This window comes from Microcaecilia unicolor, chromosome 2 (genome assembly GCF_901765095.1).
Source record: "Microcaecilia unicolor chromosome 2, aMicUni1.1, whole genome shotgun sequence".
Taxonomy (NCBI): Eukaryota; Metazoa; Chordata; class Amphibia; order Gymnophiona; family Siphonopidae; genus Microcaecilia; species Microcaecilia unicolor.
The window spans coordinates 343989733-344016437 of record NC_044032.1 but is presented as its reverse complement, the minus strand read 5'-3'; the positions used below and the strand labels follow the sequence as shown (position 1 = coordinate 344016437).

Sequence of the window (26705 nt, the reverse complement as noted above, 5' to 3'; positions counted from 1 at the left end):
TCTTCTTTCCCCTGAACCATCACCGTCAAGTCGTCTATGTAGGCCACTACTCTCACCCTGCCTCCCCTCTCCCCCAAACCTACCCCTGTTAACTGCTGCCCTCCTTCCTCTCCACCCTTATTCAGTCGTCTAACTAATGAGTCAATGGCCATTACATATATCATTGGACTTAACGGACACCCTTGCCTAATCCGTTTTTACTTCCACCCTTCCCCCCTTCCAACCATTTATTATTGGGAAACACACCGCACCCTCATACAACCACCTTAACCATGCCACCCACCTCCCTGCTACCCCCACTCTCTCCATCACCTCCCACACGTATTCCCTCTGTACCCTATCATACGCCGTAGCTTGATCTAAAGCTATCACCTTCACTACCCCTTTCTTCCTCCCTCTTCCTACCTCCACCTCCTCCCTCACTGTCAAAGCCGCCTCCACCACCCCCTACCCCCCACCCTCCCGTCTGTGCTTCACTTAACACCCTCCCCATTTCCTCTGTCATCCTGTTCACTAGAGCACTCGCTACAATCTTTCGATCAACACTGAGCAATGAAATTGGCCTCCAATTGGCCAGATCTTCCCGATCTTTTCCCTTACTCAATAATATCAACCCCGCCTCTGCCATTGACTTTGGCAATCTCTCCCTCGCCTCCCCCTCTAACAACACCGGCACCACCGCTCTCTCAAAGACCTGATAGAATTCTGCCGGTATCCCATCCGGCCCTGGTGCCCTCTTCTTCCTCATTTTTCTGACAGCCACTCTGACTTCCTCCTCTGTCCACTCCCCCGGGGCCCTTTCATCCCCCTCCCCCTCCCCCATTCCTCTGGTGTCCCTCTCACATATCCTTCCCATATCTCCCTCCCCCCTTCCTCTCTTTCAATCAAAATATTTCCTATAATACTCTTCCACTGCCCCCAAAATCCCTTCCTTTGTCACCTCTTTTCTCCCGTCCTCATTCTTTACCGCCCCCATCCCTCTGCCTTTCTCTTTTAACTTATAGTTTTCAAACACATTTGGTGACAGCATTGCCCCACAATCTCGCTCGTACTTCAGAGACTCCCATCTATTTCCTTGTACCTGTTCTATTTTCCTATCTAACTGCTCTATTTCCCCCTCTTCTCCACCCCTTTCTACCAATCTATCCCTCCGTCTCCTCAATGCCGCTTCCAACTTTGTCCTCTCTCTCTTCCATCCTTCCTTTCTTTGTGCAAACCTCTTTATCCTTTTCTTAATTTCCTCCCACCACTCCGCCCAGGACTCATAACCCTCCCTTACTGTGAGCTGATCCTCCCAGAACCTCCGAAACTCTTCTCTGCCTTCCTCCTCTTCCATCCATTCTGTTTTCATCTCCATATCCCTCTCCCCCTTTCCCACCCGCCTGATTTCCCCACCTCTACCCAAAGCAAGCAGTGACCCGAGAAATCCACCTCTTTTTGCCGAAATGTCCCCCCACCCTCTTTCTCCCGAACCAATATATCAATTCTACTCCTACAACAACCTCTCCGGAACGTGAACTGGCCTCCCTCCCCTCCCCCTAAGTCACTCAACCCTGCTTCCTTAATTATTTTCTCCAACAATAACCCATCATACCCTACACTCCTCGCCCTTGCCCACTATCCTGCACCTTCCCTATCATATTAAAATATCCCCCCCACACTACCTGCCACTCCGTATAGAGATACGGCAGTATTCGTTGTAGCAACTGTTTCCTTTCCCTTTTCGTTTGTGGCCCGTATATATTTATAAGCCGTACTCTCCATCCCCGAATCCTCCCATCTACCACCATCCCTCTCCCTCCCCTTAGCTCTACAACCCTCTCTACCTCCCTCGTTCTAAATAACACTGCCATCCCTCCGTATTCTTCCCTAGCCAAAACCCATAATGAGTGCCCCCATCTCCACTCCCTCTTTGCCCTATTCAACCCTTCCACCGTCTTTCAACCCTTCCACCGTCTTTATCCTAGTCTCCTGCAATAATATGCAGTCCACCCTTTCCCTCCCCAACTGATCAAATGCTATCATCCATGCCTTCTCCGTCCTTATACAAGCCACGTTCAATGTGGCCACCTTCCACGTACCCTCTGCCATGATTATTGTTTCCTCCGTTTCTGCCCTTCCTTCCCTCTCTTTGCCACCCAACCCTCTGTCCACCTCCTTTCCCCCTCTTCCTCTCTACTCCCCCTCCCTCCCCCCTCCCTCATCCTCCCCTTCCCTCCCCTTTCCCCTCCCTTACTCCCTTCCTCTTCCTGTGTCTCCTACTTCCATGTCCTCCCCTCCTCCCTCTGTATGCCTTCCTCAGCTCTGCGCACCAACCCTTCTTCCTTTCTCTCCTCCCCCTTCCTCCCTACCCCTACCCCCTTTCGCTCTACCCCCTCTCCCTTCTTCTTTGCCCTCTTCTCTTCCCTTCCTCCCCCGTTTCTTCTTGCCCTGTACCTCTTCCCATCCCCCTTCCATATCCTCCGTCCCCTCCCCAACTCCCCCCCCCACCCCATTCCTCTCTGCTTATTCCTCCTCCCTGTTCCCTTCTCTTCCTCCCTCCCCCTTCCCCCTCCTCTTCTTCCTCCCCTCCCCCCCTTGGACCCCCCCTTCCTCCTCTCCTCCTCCCTCTGCCCCTCCCCTCTCCGCCTCCTTCCCTCCCCTTCTATGCTCTGCCTGAGGACACCTACTGAATGGATGCCCCTGTTCCCCACACAAATTGCACCGTATCTGATTACAATGTCCCGTCTCATATTCCATGCTCCCACACCTCATACACTGACGGGCTGTACAATTCATGGCCATGTGGCGAAATGACCTGCATCGGAAGCACTGGAGTAGCTGGCCTTTGTAAAAGCATTGTATGCGAACTCTCCCTATATACGCTGCCGCAGGTATGTATTGCGGGACTTCTCCTTCCCTTCTCAACCTCACTGTGGCCCCCCATGCCCCCGCCCACACCCTACTTGGGTCCGGCAGTTCCTCAACGAAGTCATCACTTCCGCATATCTGCCTAACCAATAACTAAGATCCGCTACTTCCATGGATTCGTTCCTTACCAATATGGTGACCTGTGCTACCTCCTGTCTACTTACTGGGATTGCCTTAAATCCTTCCCACTCCACACTTCCCCTGTTCTGCTCGTACCGGGTCCAAAACTCTTCTAACCCCCTCATGGTAAGGAAACTAATATCATACTCAACCCCATTTAAAGGGTGGATGCACGCAAACAGGTCATCTGGAATAAAACCCATTTTGAAAATCCTATTTAGCACCTCCCCCCTTGTTGGAGCCTGCCCCCTCCCCACCCACCTTAATTGGACCACATTCCTTCTTTTCCCCATCTGCCCCCCCCCCCGCTCCCCTCCCCTCTGCCCCACCTCCCTCCACCCCCCTCTCACCCCCTCCCCCCACCACCTGTGCTAATGTTTTCCCTCCCCTTCCCTTACTTTCCCTGCTCCTAACCCTCTCCCTCCACCCTTCGCCCTTCCCCCTTGTTCCCTCCCACCCTCCCCGTCCATTGTGCATCATCGTCCCCTGCACAGCAGCAGCCTTCCACACTTCTGTCTGCTGCCCAGCGACACTCCCTTCTTCACCATCTGTAGGCAGTGCTCATCCTTGCCTGTAACTCCTCTGCTCACCATCCGCACTCAGCTGTGCTGTCCTGCATCCAGCGCGACTCTCCCGGACCGTGTCATCACTCTGCGCCCCCAATCCTGTCGATCCGCGGGTGACGTCATCAGCGCTCGCCGCTCCCTTCGCACTCACCGCTGCTCGCCTCTCATCTTTACGGTCCTTGTCTCGTCCTTTGGAACTCTGCCCGCACTCCATTTCATCTGCCTCCTGCTGTTCGCTCCATTCTCGCTGCTCCTGCCTCTCCCCACTCGCACCTCGTAACTCTGCCTCCTTCAGTGATGCGTCTCCTCCATCTTGAACAGGCACCATTTTCCCGTGCAAGCCTGTGCTGATAAACTGCAGCTGCTTTGGCGTTTGCGGATCTTCCTCTCCAACCTCCCAGATGTCCCGTCTCTCACTACTGTCCACAGACACTCTGGGTCCCCTCTGTTGACTGTGCGCTGCTGGCTGCTCCTTCTCATCAAACAATAAAGGGCTCTGGTCCCCTCCTACGCTTTTCTTGTCAAGGTTTGGCACTGTGTACTCATACTCTTTCTGTCCTTTTACAGCCAAAACCCCTTCCACTTTCTGTGTTTTCCCACTCCTCCATCTGTCCTGATTTTCATACAGTTCTTTAAGTGGATTGTTCCCTCTTTTCATTAATGCAGTTATGTGCTCTCCCCGCCAACGCAGCTGTTTCTCTAAAAGGCATATCTCTCTCTGCTGCCTCGCCTTTTTCCCTTCCGTATCCGCCAGCTTGACCATCACTATAGCCAACTTTATCCATTTTCGCAAAATCTCTACCTCCTGCTCCAGTTTCTTAATGTGCCTTAGGTCCTGCAGCACTTCCTCCGCTGTGATTTCCCTGTCTGTGGCCCAGGCTTCCAATGCCTCCCCGTCCTCCTCTCCACTACTCTCTTCATAGAAAGCCTCCAACACTGGGCCACTCAGTTCCATCCTCTGCTTCCCTGGTTCTTCGCCTCTCAGGCTTTCCGCCCCAGGCCTTGCTCCCTGGAATTCTCTCTCTCTAGCTGGGCGTTCTCCTTTCTGGGCCTCTTCACCCTGCGTCCCTGGGTCTTCACCTTTTCCCCGTGTCACCGTTCCAGTCCCTGGGCAAGGCCTTATCCCACTAGGAACACTGTGTCCAGGGACTTCCTGGCCCTTACCTTCCTCCTGCTGGTCCCGGCCTCCTTTTCTGGTCTTCTTCTCCTCACCATCCAGTGCTCCTCTGCCTGGCACCCACCTTTCCAACACCACATTGGGGCTGCTGTTCAGCTGGAGCCCCTTGTCCTTCTCCATGCTACCGGCCTTCAGCTAGGCCTTGGAGCCTGGCCCTGAAGTACTCCCAGGCCCAGGCCCCTGCTCTGGTCCTCCGCTCCAACTAGGCCTGCTGGTCCCTCCTCAGAGCTCCTCTCAGCACCTCCTTCACCTTCCCTGGCTGGACAGCCACTGAATTACCGTGGCTGCTGGCACCAGACTTGCCCTCCAATGGATCCTCATTAAAGGATTTAAAGTGTACTCATTCCAATTACAGGGCCTCAAAAGAGTCCTGTATTGTTATTTTTCATCACTACCTCCCTGAGTCAGGAGTGGGTAATTTGTGCGCCTGCTGCCTTCCTTGGATGTGGTAGTCGTTTCTCAGGCTCCCTCTCCGGAATTGAACCCTGATTCCCCGTTACCCATGGTCACCATGGTAGGCGCAGAAAGTACCATCAAAAGTTGATAGGGCAGACATCCGAATGTATCGTCGCCATCACAGGGACGTGCGATCGGCCTAAGGTTATCTAGAGTCACCAAAGCAGCTGGGGGGGCGAGCCCCCAGATTGGTTTTGGTCTGATAAAATGCACGCATCACAGGAGGTCAACGCTCATCAGCATGTATTAGCTCTAGAATTACCACAGTTATCCAAGTAACAGATGGAGCAATCAAAGGAACCATAACTGATTTAATGAGCCATTCGCAGTTTCACTGTACCAGCCATGTGTACTTACATGTGCACGGCTTAATCTTTGAGACAAGGATATGCTACTGGCAGGATCAACCAGGTAGCTGCAGTGTCGCAGAACCGGATGCACCCCAGAGGGCCGGCCAGACCAGCGGCAGGGGCCCCGCCTCCGCTCAGTAGCGGATAGGGAGGGCCTCAGCGCAGCTGGTGGGAACAAGAAGGCGCACTAGTTTCACCCGAAGGAACTTTGCACAGAGAAAGATGTGCCAAGGGAAGCCAGAGGAATGCATTCAGTGAGGAGGGATGCACGAGAGGAGGGGCAGACCTCAGCCAAAAACCCTTCTCACAGCCCCCCCCCCCCCCCCCCCCCCCCCGGAAGCTCAGTTGCCTGCATGGACTGCCGGACACCTCAGCCTCGCCGAAGACAGCAGGCTCCCAGTGGAGGGAGCCCTCCCGAGAAGACCCGAAAGATAGGGAGAAACCGCACTGCCTGAGCACTGGACTGGCCGGCCCGCAAGGGCACTCCCCATTTGGGTCTAAAGTGCCAAATCAATCAGTGGACAGAAGAGGGGAAGGAGACACGAAGAAAAAAAATTGCCCTCACAAAACGGTGCACCTCTCTTCCCCGTCAAAACAAAAAGTCAGGGCTGCCAACTCTGGAGGGGGCATCCCAGGCTTTCAGTCCGACCTCCTGGAACGAATCCAGCCCTCGTTCAGACTTCTGGGGAGTGCTCACCGGCACCCCCCAGTGAACACATGTGATGGGTAGGTAAGTCCCTCTCAGGGAGCCCGAGGATGGCTCTCTGAGGGCAGGCAGACTTTCAGGACCTTCTCTCTCCCTCCCGGCAACTTCTGCACAGGGCCATTCTTTCCCCAGCCCCACAGCGCCCTCTGGCGGTGTGCTGTGGGTGAAAGGGAGGCCCGCGCCGATCAGGACCCCAGCTCCCCGAGCTCCCCTTCTGGTGCCGGTTGTGAGTTCCACCCCTAGATGGGCTTCCGGCATGCCTTCCGCAGCTAGATCCGATGGCTGAGGGTGGGGGGGGGGCAGCGATGCCCCTCTGGACAAGCCCCGTGGAGGTGTCTCTGATCCCGGGCGGGCTTCTCACTCATAGAAACCAGCAACACAGTAATCCGGAGAAACCTCTCCGCCCCATCGAAACGAAAAGTCAGGGTGCCCCCCTCGGGCGGGGAGAGACTCGGTTTTTCTGTCTGACCCTGTGGAACTGCTGCCTGGCAACAGGGAAACAATTCTGACTGCATTCCGACTTCCAAGGCGGGGTTCCCTCTGGTGGCCGCCGGCGGTATCGCTCCCGGCCCACACTTAAGAGTCAGTCTTAAATACAAACAAATTCTAACCGGTATTCTCACAAATGGCTTAACAGGCCCTATTACTAGTGGTTGGCTGGAGTGTGGGAGATGACCCGCCAAAGCGGGTGTCTCCCGCCGAATGCGGGAGACTTGGCAGGTCTGCTTCCCTGTACCTGCTCCAGGGGTCTTAGCTTGAGCCTCAGCAGTGGCTGCCTTCTTTTCCTCCTGAAGTATTACCAGAGCAGCATCCATTCTTACTCTCTCAATCGAAATGCAGCCTCTCGCTTACTGATTTGGATATTGTGCCTCTGTAGCTTCTGCTTCAGCACGCATTTTAGCAGTGAATGCACATGTGGATTGATTATGGTGCACTGATTTTAGGATCTTGATGTTCTTGACGTATGCCTAAAAACAATGGAATGTTGGGACATACTGCCTTTAAGAGTTCTTTTTTGTTCTCTGCCTCTCTGATAGTATCTATCACTAGACTTTTATGTTCCTGATCTATATTTCCTGAAGTCTATGATCCTCTAGGTCCTTCTCCATATTAACCTTTATGAGGAAGCTTAGCTGAGATACTTTTCTGATGAGAGCTGCTAGCATCAAGGAGATTTAATAAACAGGAGTGGAAGTGAGCCCATCTAGTCCACTGTAAGCAAGGAAGCCAATTAAAACAGTCTAAGTTTCCCCTTCCCAGCGCAGCCGTCATCCTCGTTCACTCAACACAAAGCAAGCAAACCCATGAGCGGCTGCATCCACATTCCCACTTCCCTAATATATAAAGCACAGCCAAAGACAAGCTGCAAGAACTGGGAGACCTACTCCCAGAGCGGGAGGTAGTCAAAGCTAACCCATACATTCCAGGGCTCTGCTGTTTGGACACAGCTCGTGGTATGAGGCCAAACACACACACACACAAAAAAAACTTTACTTGGCTTCTCATTTCAGGTTTTCAATTTACTCTTCTATCAAAACATTGTCAGTGTTCCAGTCCTTTCTGTAAGGTTCCATTCTTATTTCTCCCAGCAGAACTTGAGGCTGTCAGACAAGTCCAAAGTCTGAGCATTTTCTTCCTTCATCAGCTGGGGCTGATGATGACGAGAACCCTTCCCCTCTCTCTTCTTTCTATCTGGTTCGATACAGTTTATATTGCCCATTTTCCTAGCTCTGATTGGATTACTGGAATCCCTAGGCGGAGTAATGACTCCACCTTTAGTTTGTTACATATGCTTTAATTAATCATATATCAAATTCATAGTATACATGTGCTTGCATTTATTTAAGCATTCAGTACAATTCCCTTTAATTTTCATACTCTTTATTTATCTACTTCTTGTATGTATTTTATTTATAGTCATTTATGTTACGATGGACACAATTCGCATCAATGTAATTTGAGTGTTTTATATGTATATAATTTACATCATTGTATATTGTTTGATTTTAAATCCCTGAAGCAGGCACTTAGCCGAAACACGGTGCTGTGTCAGGTACTTTGAAGAATAAAGGGTACTTTAAAGAACAGAGATTTTCATTTTTCTTTCATCCTCCTATTGTGTTTTGGAAGAGCCCTGCTGGCTACACTACTCATTCTGTGAGTACATTTGTATGTAGTGAACTACAGTCTTCCACCCCTGCAGCTTCCCTTCTTCTCCACATTTCTAAAGCACAAGGATTCTGCTGACGGGTGTCACACTTCTCCCGGAAGCACTGGGTTAGTGAGCCCTTGGACCACTACCGTGGAGTGGCAGTGGCAGGCAAGATCACCTCCAAACCAGAGACACGGCAAAACAGGACTGGAACCCTGGACTGGAGTTGCAGCAGAGGCAGACAAGCTGGAATACACTGGACTGGAATGCACCGGACTGGTATGCACTGGACAGCAACCCATGGGACTGGACCTAGGCTTCACCTACACTTAGCCGCCGTTCCCCGGAGGTTTAGCCCCCGGGTGCAGGCAGCCGGCAGGGCTTAGAGGAAAACTGGTACTGGAACTAGCAAGCAGGAATACCAGGAATCAGGATTCAGAAGTGCCCACAGGCACTTAGACAAAAGCAAGGCAGACAGGGGTGCAGGGCAATGGCTGGAGTTCCAGTAGCTTAGAAATACAGGCAGAGAACAGGACTATGGCTGAAGTTCCAGCAGCTAGAAATACAGGCAGGGAGCAGGGCTATGGCTGGAGTTACAGTAGCTGAGAAATACAGGCAGAGGATAGGACTATGGCTGAAGCTCCAATAGCTAGAAATACAGGCAGGAAGCAGGGCTATGGCTGGAGCTCCAGTAGCTGAGAAATACAGGCAGGGAGCAGGGCTATGGCTGGAGCTCCAGTAGCTGAGAAATACAGGCAAGAAGCGGAGCAATACTGAAAGCTGCCAAGCAGCCACTAAGAAAGAACCCCAAGACAGGAATACAGACCAGGAGACAAGACTAGGAAAAGTAAGAGAACCAAAACTAGCTACACACAGAACAACTAGAATTAAGCTACACACAAGCTAACTAGAATCAAGCAAGAAACTCAGACTAGAACTGGACTAGGCTGAAGTGCACAAAGCACTCTAACATACCAGGGACCTTAGACGATGCAAAGGCAAACACAGCAGTTTCTAGGTGATTAATAAAGCCCATCTGCAGCTGAGGCTCAAGCTGCAGCAATCACAAGGCAGCTACGGGTGCTGTTCAGGCACAAAAAGAAAGACAAGTCTGGCAGCCTGGAAGATCCGGACCTGACCAGGCTGAAGTCTGGAACGGGTAGGGACAGCAAGACAGTCTATGGCAGCCACCGGTTCTGGCCACCAGAGGGCGAGAGGAGCACAAACCAAGAAGCAGGCAGAAAGCATACTGAAGCATAGAGAGACTCAGCATACCCAGGTGCAGCACAGAGGAGCAATCAGAGCCATGCTGGAAGCAGCCAGCACACAGAAACAGAGGCAGAGCTAACTCAAGCAACACACACAGGTGCAGTATAGTGGAGTAATTAGAGCCATGCTGGAAGCAGCCAGCACACAGAGACAAAGCAAACTTAGAAAGAACAGACAGAAGCCAGCTTAGAAGCTGACTGCCAGAAGAAAGGTAAGCCTGAGAGGGGTCACAACCACAGACGTGACAATGGGTTCCCCTTTTCCACTTCTTAAAGGGACAACATTCTATAAACCATTTCAGACCCTCTGAGGATATTCCAGCCCACTCCAGCAGTTTAGACAGCTAATTGGGTGTGAAGAAACAGCGTTTTGGGTCTGTAAAATGTATTGGATATTTTCCTGCCTGGATTATGTCCTGAAGTGTACTTCTCCTATTTGGCCAGCAGGTGGTGTTTCTTTGCTGTAAAGCTGAATGTTCTTTTTCATTAACACAAGCAGGAAGCATGCAGCAATATACTTTTAAATCTTGTTGACTGGATTCTGATTGGCCCAGGAGCTCATTTCCTTTAGAATGATGGATTTTGCCTTCAGTCTTAGCCTGGGAGACAAGAGAGACAGATCTCTTTGCTGAGGCTCGGTGAATTATGTGTCCTGATCTTCCCAGGTACTTTCTAGGAAATAAGCAAATGTTAAGTGTTAGAATTGTTCCATATTGTTCACATATTGTACTATTTTGTTCCACTGTTCAATTTTTAAGACAATAAATAATTTTGTTTATTGCCTGTCTGGAATGATATAGAATCTGGGTGGTTTGTGTGTTGAGTCTATGAGTGCTTTCTGGGAACTGTGGGACCACTTGGAGTGTGGCCCCAGTAATCTAGAAATCACTGGGGATAATTTGAGAGTGGGGGACTCGCCCAGAGGTGGTTGTGACCCAGTCGGTGAGAGGAAGGTGCTAGTGTAGAGCACAAGTGGCAGGTGCAGGCAGACATAAGCTGTGCTGGGAATCAGGGGCGTATCTGCGTGGGGCCACAGGGGCCTGGGCCCCCGCAGATTTCACCCTGGCCCCCCTCCCCGCCGTCAACCCTCCCCCGCTGCTTACTTTTGCTGGCGCCGAGGTCCGACCCGCAATCTCCGTTTTTCGTCTTCCTCCGTGGCCATGCTTCCAGGAAGTAACGCTGCAGTGCTGATTCGTTGAATCCAGTTCGGCGTCTGACGTCAGACGTCGAACTGGGGTCAACGAATCAGCACTGCAGCGTTACTTCCTGGAAGCATGGCCACGGAGGAAGACGAAAAACGGAGACTGCGGGTCGGGACCTCGGCGCCAGCAAAAGTAAGCAGCGGGGGAGGGTTGACGGCGGGGAGGGGGTGGAGAGAGGCGGCGGCGGCGGCGGGGGGGGGGGGAGGGAGGCAAAAATGTGCCCCCCCCTCTCTGGCTCTGGCCCCCCCTACCGCCGGATTCCAGATACGCCCCTGCTGGGAATAGACCCTCTAAGTGGCCATGAGGTAACCCCAGGCAGATGGCTATGCATTTTGTGAATAGGGTTTATTCCTACATGCATTATAGATGATCCCATTGCTTCTCCAGGAACAGAAGTCTATATCCCTTTCACCCCAGATATATACTAATAAAGCTTCCCCTGCTTGTCCTTTCTTCTTTTTGTGGATTTTCTTGGCATTTTGAAGGTTCCTCGCTGAGTGGGGGTAGGGGGCAGGGTAGTTCCCCTTTAATGCCTTCTTGTCAAAACAACCTCTATTATTCTGGACTTCTCCATATGACTATGCTATGCACTGACTATGCTTTCTTTTCTTGTGCTTTTGGTGCTATGTTGCTGATCCCCTCTGTTTAACTACTAAAACTACAGATACAACAATGGAATGCACACATTCTCAGTGGAGGCAGAATAGCACATATTTGACACATGGGCATACATATGGACAGTCTGAGAGGAGCATGGACATGACTCTCAGCTATGCATACATTATAGATATGCACATATCTCCAGCATTGAGGCATAATCACACCTAAGCGCAAATGGGCATATGTGCTAGTTACTCTAGCATTTTATATAAGAAAGTATGTGCCTACTTTATTTATAGAATAGGCTTCTATTTATATATTTATCTCTTTTTCAGTAGTTGCTCAATGTGAGTTACATTCAGGTACACTAGGTATTTACTAGATTCCCTGTTATAGAATTGCCCCTCTTTGTGATCATTTTTGCACAAACTTGGTAAAAGTATACTTCATGGAGTTCCCTTCACAAAGTTTCACGTGAAAGCTTTTCTAAACTTTGCATTAATGAGCTTCTCTGCTTCACAGTCAAGCAAAGCCGCTCATTAATGGGAAAAAAAAGGGAAATAAGTGCACCAAAAAGACTTTGTAGGTGTGTGTTCACAGAAAAAATTACTATAGTTCAAGAGCTGATGTTCTTTGTCAAGGGCTGTAAGAAAAAGAAATACCACTATTCATGTAGTGGTGGCACAAAAAAGTAAAAGGCCCTCTGGCCCAAATCAAAGGTCACCCTGGACACCTTCCAGGGAAACCTCTGATCCCTGGTGGTCCAGTGGACCCACTGCCCCCCCCCCCCCACACCTTCCCAGCTTTGACACGAAGTAAAATACCATCAAGCTCCCCCTCGCAGCAATGACAAGGGGCTAAGATGGAAGATGCCAAAAGTTCTCTCCAGCTCCCTTGAAGCCCTGTGGGCAGGTACAGTTCTGACTTGTTTCTACCGAAGTGGCTGTCTTCCTCAAAATGAGGCTACTGATCCCTTGTTATAGTCTCTAATAGGGGTTAGATTGGTAATCTGAACCAAGTTGGGGTACCCGGCTAGGCTGGGCTGAGCCATGCCCTCCAAACCCTTATTTAAGGAAAGGGCAGGATAAGGGGTAAAGGTTTTGGCATTTTAGCCCTACATCAGGGCTGAGGACGGGGAGAAGCATTTTAGCCCTAGAGTGCAGCTGGGGTGGAGGTATTGGTGACACAGTTTGTGGCTTTTTAGCCCATGTTAGGACTGTGGAAGGAGGCATTGAGTTCACTTGGCCATCAGGAATTGGAGGTTCCCCCAGGAAGGAGGTCTGAGGGAGTCTCTGATTCGAATCAAAGGGCTTTTGCTTACGGGATTTCCTGTGTGTACTTACTCCAGAGATTATATCAAATTTGATCATGTTATGATTACCGTTATCAAGTGGCCCCGACACCTTTACCTCATGCACCAGATCATTATCTCCACTAAAGGTCTAGGTCTAGAATTGTTCCCCCTTTTGTTGGTTCCTGAACCAGCTGCTCCATAAAGCAGTACTCGATTTCATCAAGGAACTTTACCTCCCTAGCGTGCCCTGATGTAGGCCCCAAAGATAATCATTTTCCCTGCAATCTCTGCAACATGACTAATTCTACTGTATATATGTACTATTTGTACTGTAATTCTTTCTTTGTGTGCTTTTCTGCAGGTTTCCCCTCCAAAGAGCAACAAAAGCAGTTAAATCCAGAAGAGAAAAATATAAAACAGACCTGTAACATCTCAGGATTCCTTATTAACAGCTTTGGGATGGCCTGGGTTCCAAATATCTCTATTGAAAATCTGTTTTGGATCCAGAGGTCACCGGAAGAACTGCCATGTATGAGTGAGTAGAGGCATAGTGAGAAGAGCATCAGAAACATTCATATATGAACAACTAGCTGCTATATATTCCACTTTTTGGCCTGGTAACAACAAAACCACTGAAAAATTATCAGTTATTGCAAAATTAAATGATCATGCCCATTGCATAAAATAATTGCCTTGCTTCATTCTTCCATCTTAAACTAATCCTTGACCAAATTGTCATTATCATCGTATCCTCCTCCTTGCATGTATTTCTGTTACTAACAGAATTACCTCATGTACATTATCAGGTCAATTCTGAAATGTCATGGCTGGCATATTTTTAAAATGCCATCTGCAGTGTTTAAAAATATTTTGGATATGAAGCACTGCTATCTGGATTGCAAGTGACGCCAAATAGCTACATAGAGAAGCAAGCAGCTGCCTTATCTGGACAGCAACAATATACTGAGTCCATTATCTGGATAGCAATCTGGATAACTTTAGGACAGCTTATTTCTGTCTTGAAGTTAGCTGGATAAATATCCAGATAGTAGGTTGAATATTGCCACTGTCCAATAGTATATTTAAAATAAATCGGAGAAATATTTCTTCACTCAACGTGTAATTAAACTCTGGAATTCGTTGCCAGAGAATGTGGTAAAAGCAGTTAGCTTAGTGGGGTTTAAAAAAGGTTTTGATAACTTCCTAAAAGAAAAGTCCATAGGCTATTATTAAGATGGGCTTGGGGAAAATCCACTGCTTATTTCTAGGATAAGCAGCACAAAAAGTATTGTACTGTTTTGGGATCTTGACAAGTAACCTGCTTTGGCCACTGTTGGAAACAGGTTTGATGGACCTTTGGTCTGTCCCAGTACGGCAACGCTTATATTCTTAACTTTTTTCTCCACCCACACTCCAGCTCTGTACTGCCCCGGCATTATGGAGGCAATTCTATAACTAGGCTCCTCGGCATGCAGCGAGCGTCTATTTTACAATGCCATCTGTGTGCCAAAATGCAGTTACAGAATACTAGCCACCATTGGGACACCTAAGATTTATGTGCCAGCAGTTATATCAGTCAAAAAAATGAATGTAACTGCTGCTACATAAATGAGGTGAGAATGTACATAACTTACAGTATTCAATAAGTTATCTGTGTAATTGGGAGACCTGCCTTTGCACCATAAAACTTTTGTGTCCCCTTATAGAACAGCACTTAGTGCACTTACACAAGTAAGGAAAAATAATGTCTTACCTTTCCTGTAGTCCACCAAACTTGTCCAGAAACAGTGGATTGTGTCAGTCAACCAGCAGATGTAGTCAGAGAAAGTAGTTCTTTGTGATTCACCCCTTTAGGGTATTCTGCATCCATAGAATGAGGCTCATGAACAAAACTGCCAGTCAAAATGGAATAGACAATAATAAATGTCATGTAATATGTAACGATGGAGGCATATACTCTACAGATATACAAAAATTTCACTTAGTCAGAAGGTGTTTGAAAGTGTGCATGTTGAAGAATGTCAAAAAAACAGGAGATACGAAATCTGTAAGAAAAGAGACATAGGAAAAAGACACCCCACAGAGCAAATAAAATCAATCAGGGTGGATTTCTGAACTGGTCTGATAGGACTAAAGGAAAGAAAATCATCATGTAAGACACTGTTTTTCCTTCTTTTCCAATCATACCAGACCAGTCCAGAACCAGTGGGATATAGCAAAGCAGTACCCAAAAAGGGTGGGACCAGAAGATCAAAATAATGAGAACAACAAAAGGTGAAAGCTCGAATTTCTTGAAACATTCCATAGTATACTAATCTCATAGAGAGAGACATAGGAACTGAAGGTCCATGAAGAAAATGAGCAAAAAGAGACACTAAATTACTGAAGGGCACGAGGTTGAATACCCAAGGATATTATAAACTAGAATTGTGTCAAAAGACATAAAAGTTCTGTTAAGTTCCTCCCAACAGATCTCCATAAGGCACAGCCTAAAGACACTTAAAACAGAAGTAAGGTTCTGTTATGGTATGTCCAAATGAATTTCCTTTCCCTTCCTGAAGAAAACAGTGGAAGAAAAATGGGAAAATGTCAAAATAAGAATGACAATGGAGATTCCTTTGTATCAAAGGTTTCCATAATTAGGAAGAAAAATTGCAAGTATAAACAATATCCTTAAAGCAGGAAAGGAAATGTAAGCAATGCAAAGAGGAAATTAGCCCAATAGATTGAGCACAAAGGCTGGTAGTGCATTTAGAGCCAAGAATGCTCTTTTCAGACATAGAGGTCAAAATGTTATAACTAAGACCACGGATAGCGAAGAAACACCAGTAAGCCTGTAAAATGCAAGAACATTAACCATTTTAGACCTACAGTATCTAGGAGAAATAATGATGAAACAGCACACTACAGCAGATAAGGAGCCTAGTAGACCCCTAAGAAGGAATATAGCCCTTCTTTTGACAGCCAGGGAACTCCAGATAGGAAAGAAAAAGGAGTGAGTGATAAAGTTCTGAAGAACGAGGACTACTGAGGAGGGGGGAAGGAGGGCAAGATTCCCCATGCCTGGCCATATATACATAAGTACATAAGTAATGCCATACTGGGAAAAGACCAAGGGTCCATCGAGCCCAGCATCTTGTCCACGACAGCGGCCAATCCAGGCCAAGGGCACCTGGCAAGCTTCCCAAACGTACAAACATTCTATACATGTTATTCCTGGGATTTTGGATTTTTCCAAGTCTGTTTAGTAGCGGTTTATGGACTTGTCCTTTAGGAAACCGTCCAACCCCTTTTTAAACTCTGCTAAGCTAACCGCCTTCACCACATTTTCCGGCAATGAATTCCAGAGTTTAATTACACGTTGGGTGAAGAAACATTTTCTCTGATTTGTTTTAAATTTACTACACTGTAGTTTAATCGCATGCCCCCTAGTCCTAGTATTTTTGGAAAGCGTGAACAGACGCTTCACATCCACCTGTTCCACTCCACTCATTATTTTATATACCTCTATCATGTCTCCCCTCAGCCGTCTCTTCTCCAAGCTGAATAGCCCTAGCCTCCTTAGTCTTTCTTCATAGGGAAGTCGTCCCATCCCTGCTATCATTTTAGTCGCCCTTCGCTGCACCTTTTCCAATTCTACTATATCTTTCTTGAGATGCGGCGACCAGAATTGAACACAATAATCAAGGTGCGGTCGCACCATGGAGCGATACAACGGCATTATAACATCCTCACACCTGTTTTCCATACCTTTCCTAATAATACCCAACATTCTATTCGCTTTCCTAGCCGCAGCAGCACACTGAGCAGAAGGTTTCAGTGTGTTATCGACGACGACACCCAGATCCCTTTCTTGGTCCGTAACTCCTAACGTGAAACCTTGCATGACGTAGCTATAATTCGGGTTCTTTTTTCCCACATGCATCACCTTGCACTTGCTCACATTAAACGTCATCTGCCATTTAGCCGCCCAGTCTCCCAGTCTCGTAAGGTCCTCTTGTAATTTTTCACAATCCTGTCGCGAGTTAACGACTTTGAATAATTTTGTGTCATCAGCAAATTTAATTACCTCGCTAGTTACTCCCATCTCTAAATCATTTATAAATATATTAAAAAGCAGCGGTCCTAGCACAGACCCCTGAGGAACCCCACTAACTACCCTTCTCCATTGTGAATACTGCTCATTTAACCTCACTCTCTGTTTCCTATCCTTCAACCAGTTTTTAATCCACAATAGGACATTTCCTCCTATCCCATGACCCTCCAATTTCCTCTGTAGCCTTTCATGAGGTACCTTGTCAAACGCCTTTTGAAAATCCAGATACACAATATCAACTGGCTCCCCTTTGTCCACATGTTTGTTTACTCCTTCAAAGAATTGAAGTAAATTGGTCAGGCAAGATTTCCCCACACAAAAGCCGTGCTGACTCGGTCTCAGTAATCCATGTCCTCGGATGTGCTCTGTAATTTTGTTTTTAATAATAGCCTCTACCATTTTCCCCGGCACCGACGTCAGACTCACCGGTCTATAATTTCCCAGATCTCCCCTGGAGCCTTTTTTAAAAATGGGCGTTACATTGGCCACCCTCCAATCTTCCGGTACCACGCTCGATTTTAAGGATAAGTTGCATATCACTAGCAGTAGCTCCGCAAGCTCATTTTTCAGTTCTATCAGTACTCTAGGATGAATACCATCCGGTCCAGGAGATTTGCTACTCTTCAGTTTGCCGAACTGCCCCATTACGTCCTCCAGGTTTACCGTGAAGTCAGTAAGTTTCTCCGACTCGTCCGCTTGAAATACCATTTCCGACACCGGTATCCCACCCAAATCTTCCTCGGTGAAGACCGAAGCAAAGAATTCATTCAGTCTCTCCGCTACGTCTTTGTCTTCCTTGATCACCCCTTTTACCCCTCGGTCATCCAGCGGCCCAACCGATTCTTTTGCCGGCTTCCTGCTTTTAATATACCAAAAAAAATTTTTACTATGTTTTTTTGCCTCTAATGCTATCTTTTTGTCGTAATCCCTCTTGGCCCTCTTTATCTGCGCCTTGCATTTGCTTTGACACTCCTTATGCTGCTTCTTGTTATTTTCAGACGGTTCCTTCTACCATTTTCTGAAGGCGTTTCTTTTAGCCCTAATAGCTTCCTTCACCTCACTTTTCAACCAGGCCGGCTGTCTTTTGGAGTTCCGTCTTTCTTTTCTAATTCGCGGAATATGTATGGCCTGGGCCTCCAGGATGGTATTTTTGAACAGCGTCCACGCCTGTTGTACAGTTTTTACTCTCTCAGTTGCCCCCCTAAGTTTTTTTTTACCGTTCTTCTCATTTTATTATAGTCTCCTTTTTTAAAGTTAAACGCTAACGTATTTGACTTTCTGTGTACAGTTACTTCAAGGTCGATATCAAAACTGATCATATTATGGTCACTGTTATCAAGCGGCCCCAGTACCATAACGTCCCTCACCAGATCATGCGCTCCACTAAGGACCAAGTCTAGGATTTTTCCTTCTCTCGTCGGCTCCTGCACCAGTTGCTCCATAAAGCTGTCCTTGATTTCATCAAGGAATTGTATCTCTGTAGCGTGTCCCGATGTTACATTTACCCAGTCTATATTTGCATAATTGAAGTCACCCATTATTATCACATTGCCCATTTTGTTCGCGTCTCTGATTTCTTTTATCATTTCTGTGTCTACCTGCTCATCCTGGCGAGGCGGACGGTAGTACACTCCTATCACCGTTTTTTTCCCTTTTATACATGGAATTTCAACCCACAATGATTCAAAGGTGTGATTTGTGTCCTGCTGAATTTGTAATCTATCTGAGTCAAGGCTCTCGTTAATATACAATTTACCCCTCCACCAGTCCGGTCCACCCTATCACTACGATATACTTTGTACCCCGGTATGACAGTGTCACACTGGTTATCCTCCTTCCACCAGGTCTCAGTAATGCCTATTATATCCAATTTTTCGTTTAGTGCAATATATTCCAAATCTCCCATCTTATTTCTTAGACTCCTAGCATTTGCATATAGACATTTCAGAGTATGTTTGTTGTTCTTATTTGCATGATGCTTAGTACCTGACACTATTGATTTGACATCTTTTGTCTGATCTTTAGTTGTATTTAAGGGCACCTGGTCTACCACGGTCTGTTGTGCAACCTCACTATCCAGAAACCCTATCTTCCCTGTTTGTGAGGTATCTTTGCAAGATACCTTTTCCCGAACCATGCGCTTTTGAGCGACTGTCGGCCTTCCCCCCATTTCTAGTTTAAAAGCTGCTCTATCTCCTTTTTAAATGCCGACGCCAGCAGCCTGGTCCCACCCTGGTTAAGGTGGAGCCCATCCTTTCAGAATAGGCTCCCCCTTCCCCAGAATGTTGCCCAGTTCCTAACAAATCTAAAACCCTCCTCCCTGCACCATCGTCTCATCCACGCATTGAGACTCTGGAGCTCTGCCTGTTTCTTGGGCCCTGCACGTGGAACAGGTAGCATTTCAGAAAATGCTACCCTAGAGGATCTGGATTTGAGCTTTCTACCTAAGAGCCTAAATTTGGCTTCCAGAACCTCTCTCCCACATTTTCCTATGTCATTGGTACCCACATGTACCAAGACAGCGGACTCCTCCCCATAGAAAAGTCGCTTTTATTCAATGATATCTCTGCTGCTATAAATGAATTCTTCAGTTGTGAAAAAGAACTGGATTCCGGAACCCTGAATAATAAATGAGTTGCATAGCACATGCTTGTATTCCTAAGCTGTGGAGGGGCATTTTAATATGATGACTAAATCCAATTTTGGATGTTTTGCTGAAAACGTCTAAAAATCAAGTGGTGAACATAGCAATTTTCGAACCAGAAAAATGTCTTTTTCTTTCAAAAATGGCCATTTGCTAGATGTTTTGGGCTCAATGGGGCAGATACACAGACCACGGGACTTAGCCGGGCTGCCTCTTGAGGTCGGCACTGAACTTAGATATTCAATGCAGAGCCATGTACAGTGACCGGCATTAAATATCCAATTATTTTTTGCCAGTTTAACTTAACTAGCCAAGTCGATATTCAGTGCTGGCCAGTTAAGTTTAAACCATAAGGAGGAGGAGTGGCCTAGTGGTTAGGGTGGTGGACTTTGGTCCTGGGGAACTGAGGAGTTCGATTCCCACTTCAGGCACAGGCAGCTCCTTGTGACTCTGGGCAAGTCACTGAACCCTCCATTGCCCCATGTAAGCCGCATTGAGCCTGCCATGAGTGGGGAAAGTGCGGGGTACAAATGTAACAAAAATAAAATAATATTGCCATACTGGGACAGACCAAAGATCCATCAAACCCAGCATACTGTTTCCAACACTGGCCAATCCAAGTCACAAATACCTGGCAAGATCCCAAAAAAGCTCAATACATTTTATACTGCTTATCCCAGAAATAAGCAGTGGATTTTCCCCAACTCCATTTTAATAATGGTCTATAGACTTTTCCTGTAGGAAGCCATCCAAACCTTTTTTTAAAACCCACCAAGCTAACCACCTTGACCACATTCTCTGGCAACAAATTCCAGAGTTTAATTACACGCTGAGTGAAGAATTTTCTCAGATTCCTTTTAAATTTACTACTTTGTAGCTTCATTGCATGTCCCCTAGTCCTAGTATTTTTGGAAAGGGTAAACAGATGCTTCATGTCTATCCGTTCCACTCACTCATTATTTTATAGACCTCCATCATATCTCCCCTCAGCCGTTTTTTTTCCAAGCTAAAGAGCCCTAGCTGCTTTAGCCTTTCCTCATAGGGAAGTCATCCTATCCCCTTTATCATTTTCGTCGCCCTTCTCTGCACCTTTGCTAATTCCACTATATCTTTTTTTAGATGCGGTGTCCCGAATTGAACACAATATTCGAGGTACGGTCGCACCATGGCGCGATACAAAGGCATTATAACATCCTCATTTTTGTTTTCCATTCCTTTCCTAATAATACCTAACATTCTATTTGCTTTCTTAGCCGCAGCAGCACACTGAGCAGAAGGTCTCAACGTATCATCAACGAAGACACCTAGATCCCTTTCTTGGTTGGTGACTCCTAACGTGGAACCTTGCATTACGTAGCTATAATTCAGGTTCCTCTTTCTCACATGCATCACTTTGCACTTGCTCAAATTAAATGTCATCTGCCATTTAGACGCCCAGTCTCCCAGTCTTATAAGGTCCTCTTGTAATTTTTCACAATCTTCTTCCGATTTAGTGACTTTGAATAACTTTGCGTGATCAGCAAATTTTATTACCTCACTAGTTACTCCCTTCTCTAGGTCATTTATAAATGTTAAAAAGCAGCTGTCCCAGCACAGACCCCTGGGGAACCCCACTAACTACCCTTCTCCATTGAGAATACTGATCATTTAACCCTACTCTCTCTTTTCTATATTTTAACCAGTTTTTAATCCACAATAGGACACTACCGCCTATCCCATGACTCTCCAATTTCCTCTGGAGTCTTTCATGAGGTACTTTGTCAAATGCCTTTTAAAAATCCAGATACACAATATCAACCGGCTCACCTTCAAAGAAATGTAATAGATTGGTGAGGCAAGTTTTCCCTTCACTAAATCCATGCTGGCTTTGTCTCATTAATCCATGCTTTTGAATATGCTCTGTAGTTCTGCTCTTTATAATAATCTCTACCATTTTGCCCGGCATTGACGTCAGGCTCACTGGTCTATAATTTCCCAGATCTCCTCTGGAATCATTTTTAAAAATTGCGTTATATTGGCCACCCTCCAATCTTCCAGTAAAATGCTTGATTTTAAAGATAAATTATATATTACTAACATTAGTTCCATAACTTCATTTTTCAATTCTATCAGTACTCTGGGATGAATACCATCCGGTCCAGGAGATTTGCTACTCTTCAATTTGTCAAATTGCCCCATTACTTCCTCTAGGTTTATAGAGATTTCATTCAGTTTCTCTGACTCGTCAGCTTTGAATACCATTTCTGGCACTGGTATCTCTCCCAAATCTTCCTTGGTGAAGACTGAAGCAAAGAATTATTTTAATCTCTCCACTATGGCTTTGTCTTCCCTGAATGCCCCTTTTACTCCTTGATCATCTAGCGGTCCAACCGATTCTTTTGCCAGTTTCCTGCTTTTAATATACTAAAAAAAATTTTAATATGTGTTTTTGCCTCCAATGCAATTTTTTTTTCAAAGTCCCTCTTTGCCCTCCATACCAGCGCTTTGCATTTGACTTGACATTCCTTATGCTGTTTCTTATTATTTTCAGTTGGTTTTTTCTTCCATTTTCTGAAGGATTTTCTTTTAGCTTGTAATCCCCCAGGGGTCCTCTCATGTGCTGAGGACCCTCTTGTAGCTCCTGTCCATCATCACAAGCCCTCAGCCAGGACTCACTAGCACTTTGCTTCTGAGAAAGATCCAGAGAAAAGGCTTCTCTATAGAAGGAAGCCTATAAAATCAGTCTCAATGTTTGGACTTCCCCTTTAACTCAGGGTAGTCCAAACTCATTTACCACCAGTTCGTGGACATGCCTCCCTGCTGTATCCTCTGGTAACAGGTCACTTTTCCGGTACCCCTGAAGGGCCCCCCCGTCACCCTTCTTGGGACTATAACCCTGGTTTCTCAGCCTTCATCAATATGCAAATTCACTCTATACCAGATGCAAATCCCCTTTATTAGCACCCTGCTCCAGTGTTGTGGGGAACAACTTCTTTCCTGCCTATCATTCAACTTCCAATAATACACAGTTCCAATACTACCATGTAAGTACCTTCTTGGGTTTTAGAGGGATCTTTCTCTCTCCACTTCAAGGAAATCTCCTCCAACAGGCTTCACAGGTCCCCATCTCATCTCTTCCTTTCTCTTCTTGGAGGGTGCTCTTTATAGGGTGGCTAATAATCCTCCCCACCTCTTTAGGCCCCTCCCCCTGGTCCAAGAAAGGTCCAGGCCCAGAAATCTCTCCACCTTTCCCTCACCTACTCAGAGCTCACCCTGGTGGCCTCTTCAGGGAAGGGCAGGTCCTATACCATGAGCACTTCCTAGCTGTCCCTTCAGGTCATATACTTGGACATACACTTTTTGGCTCCCTCTAGTGACCAGATCAGGGCATTTTCCAGACTTTTCCCTGGGACAGCGCCCACTGGTGGCCTCCTCAGGCTAAGGTAGTCCCAGTGGTGTGCTGGTAAATTTTTAACAACAGGCTCTCTCCCCGGTCCACCTCGGCGCCCCCCAGTCCACCTCTGCGCCCCCCCCCATCCACCACTTCGCCCCCCCCCCCAAAAAAAAAAAAATTTGCAGAGCTGGCTATACCCGGGGGGTGGGGGGCGGCCAACACATTACTCTTTCCAGGAAAAAAAAATTAAATGATCCCAGGTTCCAATCTAATTCATGTTTAATATGGGATAAAATGCCATAAATAAGTAAATAAATATAAACTTTTAACGTTCAGCACCTGATTCTCAAAGTGGACATATTCCAAACACTAATGAAAATAAAATTATTTTTTTTCTACCTTTGTTGTCTGGTGACTTTGTTTCTCTGATCATGCTGGTCCAGTATCTGATTCTGCTGCTCTCTATGTGTTCCCTTGACTCAGTTTCCAGGGCTTCCTTTCCATTTATTTCTTTTCTTTCCTCCTTTCTTCTTCATTTCTGGTCCTCCGCATACTTGACTGTACAGTGGATCCAGCTTCTGTCTATTTTCTCCATCCATGTGCAGTTTCTCTCCTCACTTCCTTTTCCCTCATCTAATCTCCTTCCTCTATCTTCCCTCCATGTCCAGCATTTCTTCTCTCTCCCTTCCCTCCCCTCCATCCATGTCCAGAATTTCTCTTGCTCTCCCCTCCATCCATGTCCTGAAACTCTCCTCTCTCCCCTGCCCCTCTCTATCCATCCATACCCAGCAATTCTCTTCTCTCCCCTGCCCCCCTCTACCCACCCATGCCCAGCAAGTCTCCCCTGCCCCCCTCTACCCATCCATGCAATTCTCTTCCCTGCCCCCTCTACCCATCCATACCCAGCGATTCTCCTCCCTCCCCTGCCGCTCCGAAGCATGTCCAACGATGTCCTTCGCCCCCACCCTCCCCTCTTGCTCCCATCCGTCTTTTTTTAATTACCTCTGTCGAAGCACGTGCTATTTAAAGCCCTGCTGCGTGCTGGCCGTCTCCAGGCTTCCCTTGCTTGCTTCGGAAGATGTTCGTGCCTTAGTCCTGCCTTCGCGAAAAAAGGAAATGACGTCAGAATGAAGGTGGGACTAAGGCACGAACATCATCCGAAGCAAGCAGGGGAAGCCTGGAGACGGCCAGCACGCAGCAGGGCTTTAAATAGCGTGCGCTTCAACGGAAGTAATTAAAAAAAGACGGATGGGAGCGGGAGGGGAGGGTGGGGGCGAAGGACATGGTTGTACATACTTCGGAGCGGCAGGGGAGGTAAGCATGGCCTGTGATGGCGCCCTCCTGCCATGCTTACCTCCCGCAATGGAGCCGGCTCGCCCCCAACAACAACCGGCTCGCAAGAGCTGTCAAAATTTAACAAGCGGCTCTTGCGAGCCGGTGCGATCCGGCTCCAGCACACAACTGGGTAGTCCTGTGTTTTTCACAAGCTCTAATAGCTTCCTTCACCTCACTTTTCAACCATGTCGGCTGTCACTTTGTCTTCTGTCCTCCTTTTTTTAATATGCGGAATATATTTGACCTGGGCTTCCAGGATAGTAGTTTTGAACAGCATCCACGCCTGATGTAAATTTTTGACCCTTGCAGCCGCTCCTCTAAGTTTTCTTTCACCGTTCTTCTCATTTTATCATAGTCTCCTTTTTGAAAGTGAAACGCTAACATACTGGATTTCCTGCATATATTTACTCCAAAGCTAATATCAAATCTGATCATATTACGATCACTGTTATCAAGCGGCCCCAGCAACCTCCCACACCAGATCATGCACTCCACTAAGGATTTGGTCTAGAATTTTTCCTTCTCTTGTCGGCTCCTCTACCAGCTGCTCCTAAAGCAGTCCTTGATTTCGTCAAGCAAATTTACCTCCCTAGCATGCCCTGATGTTACATTTACCCAGTCAATATCGGGGTAATTGATCACCCATTATTATTGTGTTGCCCAGTTTGTTTGCGTCCCTAATATCCTTTAACATTTCTACATCCATCTGTTCACCCTGGCCAGGCGGACAGTAGTACACTCCTATCACTATCCTTTTCCCCTTTACACATGGAATTTCAATCCATAGGGTTTTGTTTCCTGCAGAATTTTCAATCTATTTGATTCAAGGCCCTCCTTAACATACAATGCTACCCCTCCACAAATTCAATCCACTCTATCACTACGATATAATTTGTACCCCGGTTTGACTGTGTCCCACTGGTTATCCTCCTTCCACCAGGTCTCAGAGATGCCTATTATATCTAAAGTTTCATTTAGTGCAATATATTCTAACTTTCCCATCTTATTTCTTAGGCTTCTGGTATTCGCATATAGACATTTTAAACTATGCTTGTTGTTCCTATTTACATCATTCTAGGTACTTGACAGTATTAATTTGCAATATTTTGTCTGATTTTTATTTAAGGACACCTGATCTACTATGGTTTCTTTTGCAACCTCACTATCAGGATACCCTATCTTCCCTGTTTTGGTGATATCTTTGAAAGATACCTTATTTCGAACCATGCGCTTTTGAGTGACTGTCGGCCTTCCCCCAGTTTCTAGTTTAAAAGCTGCTCTATCTGTTTTTTAAATGTCGATGCCAGCAGCCTGGTCCCACCCTGGTTAATGTGCAGCCCATCCTTTCGGAATAGGCTCCCTCTTCTCCAGAATGTTGCCCAGTTCCTAACAAATCTAAAACCCTCCTCCCAGCACCATTGTCTCATTCACGCATTGAGACTCCGGAGCTCTGCCTGTATCTTGGGCTCTGTGCATGGAACGGGTAACACTTCAGAAAATGCTACCCTAGAGGTTCTGCATTTCAGCTTTCTACCTAAGAACCTAAATTTGGCTTCCAGAACCTCTCTCCCACATTTTCCTATGTCATTGGTACCCACACATACCAAGACAACCAGCTCCTCCCCAGCACTATCTAAAATCCTATCTAAGTGACAAGTGAGGTCCACCACCTTCACACCGGACAGGCAAGTCACCAGGCAATCCTCACATCCACCAGCCACCCAGCTATCTATATGCCTAATGATCAAATCAGCAACTACAAACGCTGTCCTAACCCTTCCCTCATGGGCAGAACTTGGAGACATATCCTCGGTGCAAGAGGATAGTACATCCCCTGGTGGGCAGGTCCTGGCTACAGGAGTACTTTCTACTTCATCAGGATGATGCTCTCCTTCTAGGAGACCTCCCTCCTCCAAAGTAGCACAAGGGCTACCAGTCTTCAGGTGGGACTTCTCTACAACATCTCTGTAGGCTCCTCTATGTACCTCTCTGTCTCCCTCAGCTCCCCCAAGTCTGCTACTCTACCCTCAAGAGAACAGACCCGTTCTCTGAGAGCTAGGAGCTCTTTGCATCGGGCATACACACATATAACCGCTCACCAACTGGGAGATGATCATACAAGTGACACTCAATGCAAAAGACTGGGTAGCACCCCTCTCGCTGAAGGACTGCTGACTCCATCTTAGTATTTTTGAGTTTTTCAATAATTTAAAACTTGCTAAAGAATTAAGGATATTAGCCTAATATAAAAAATGTCTTTTAGTTTATATGGTATATTAAGTGATTTATTTAGTGTTTTCTTCTAAGATGGTAATGAAATGTATTTAAAACTCTGTAAGAGCACTCCTTGCTTGTTATCCTAATTACAATAACGGACTATGAGCAAGATGCACTAAATTTTAACGACCCTTTTACAACCCCTTTAACGAACAAGTTTTAAACCGTGACATGCATTA

The 26705-nt window shown here is 46.8% G+C and overlaps 1 long non-coding RNA gene across 1 annotated transcript; it reads right to left on the bottom strand.

Moving 5' to 3' along the window:
• Window positions 1–39: 39 nt before the first annotated feature.
• LOC115462459 lies at window positions 40–24706 on the bottom strand. Its single transcript, XR_003940858.1, has 3 exons — window positions 24626–24706; window positions 10832–10838; window positions 40–51 (listed from the first exon to the last, which is right to left on the bottom strand). It is a non-coding gene; the product is annotated as an uncharacterized LOC115462459 (long non-coding RNA).
• Window positions 24707–26705: the final 1999 nt, after the last annotated feature.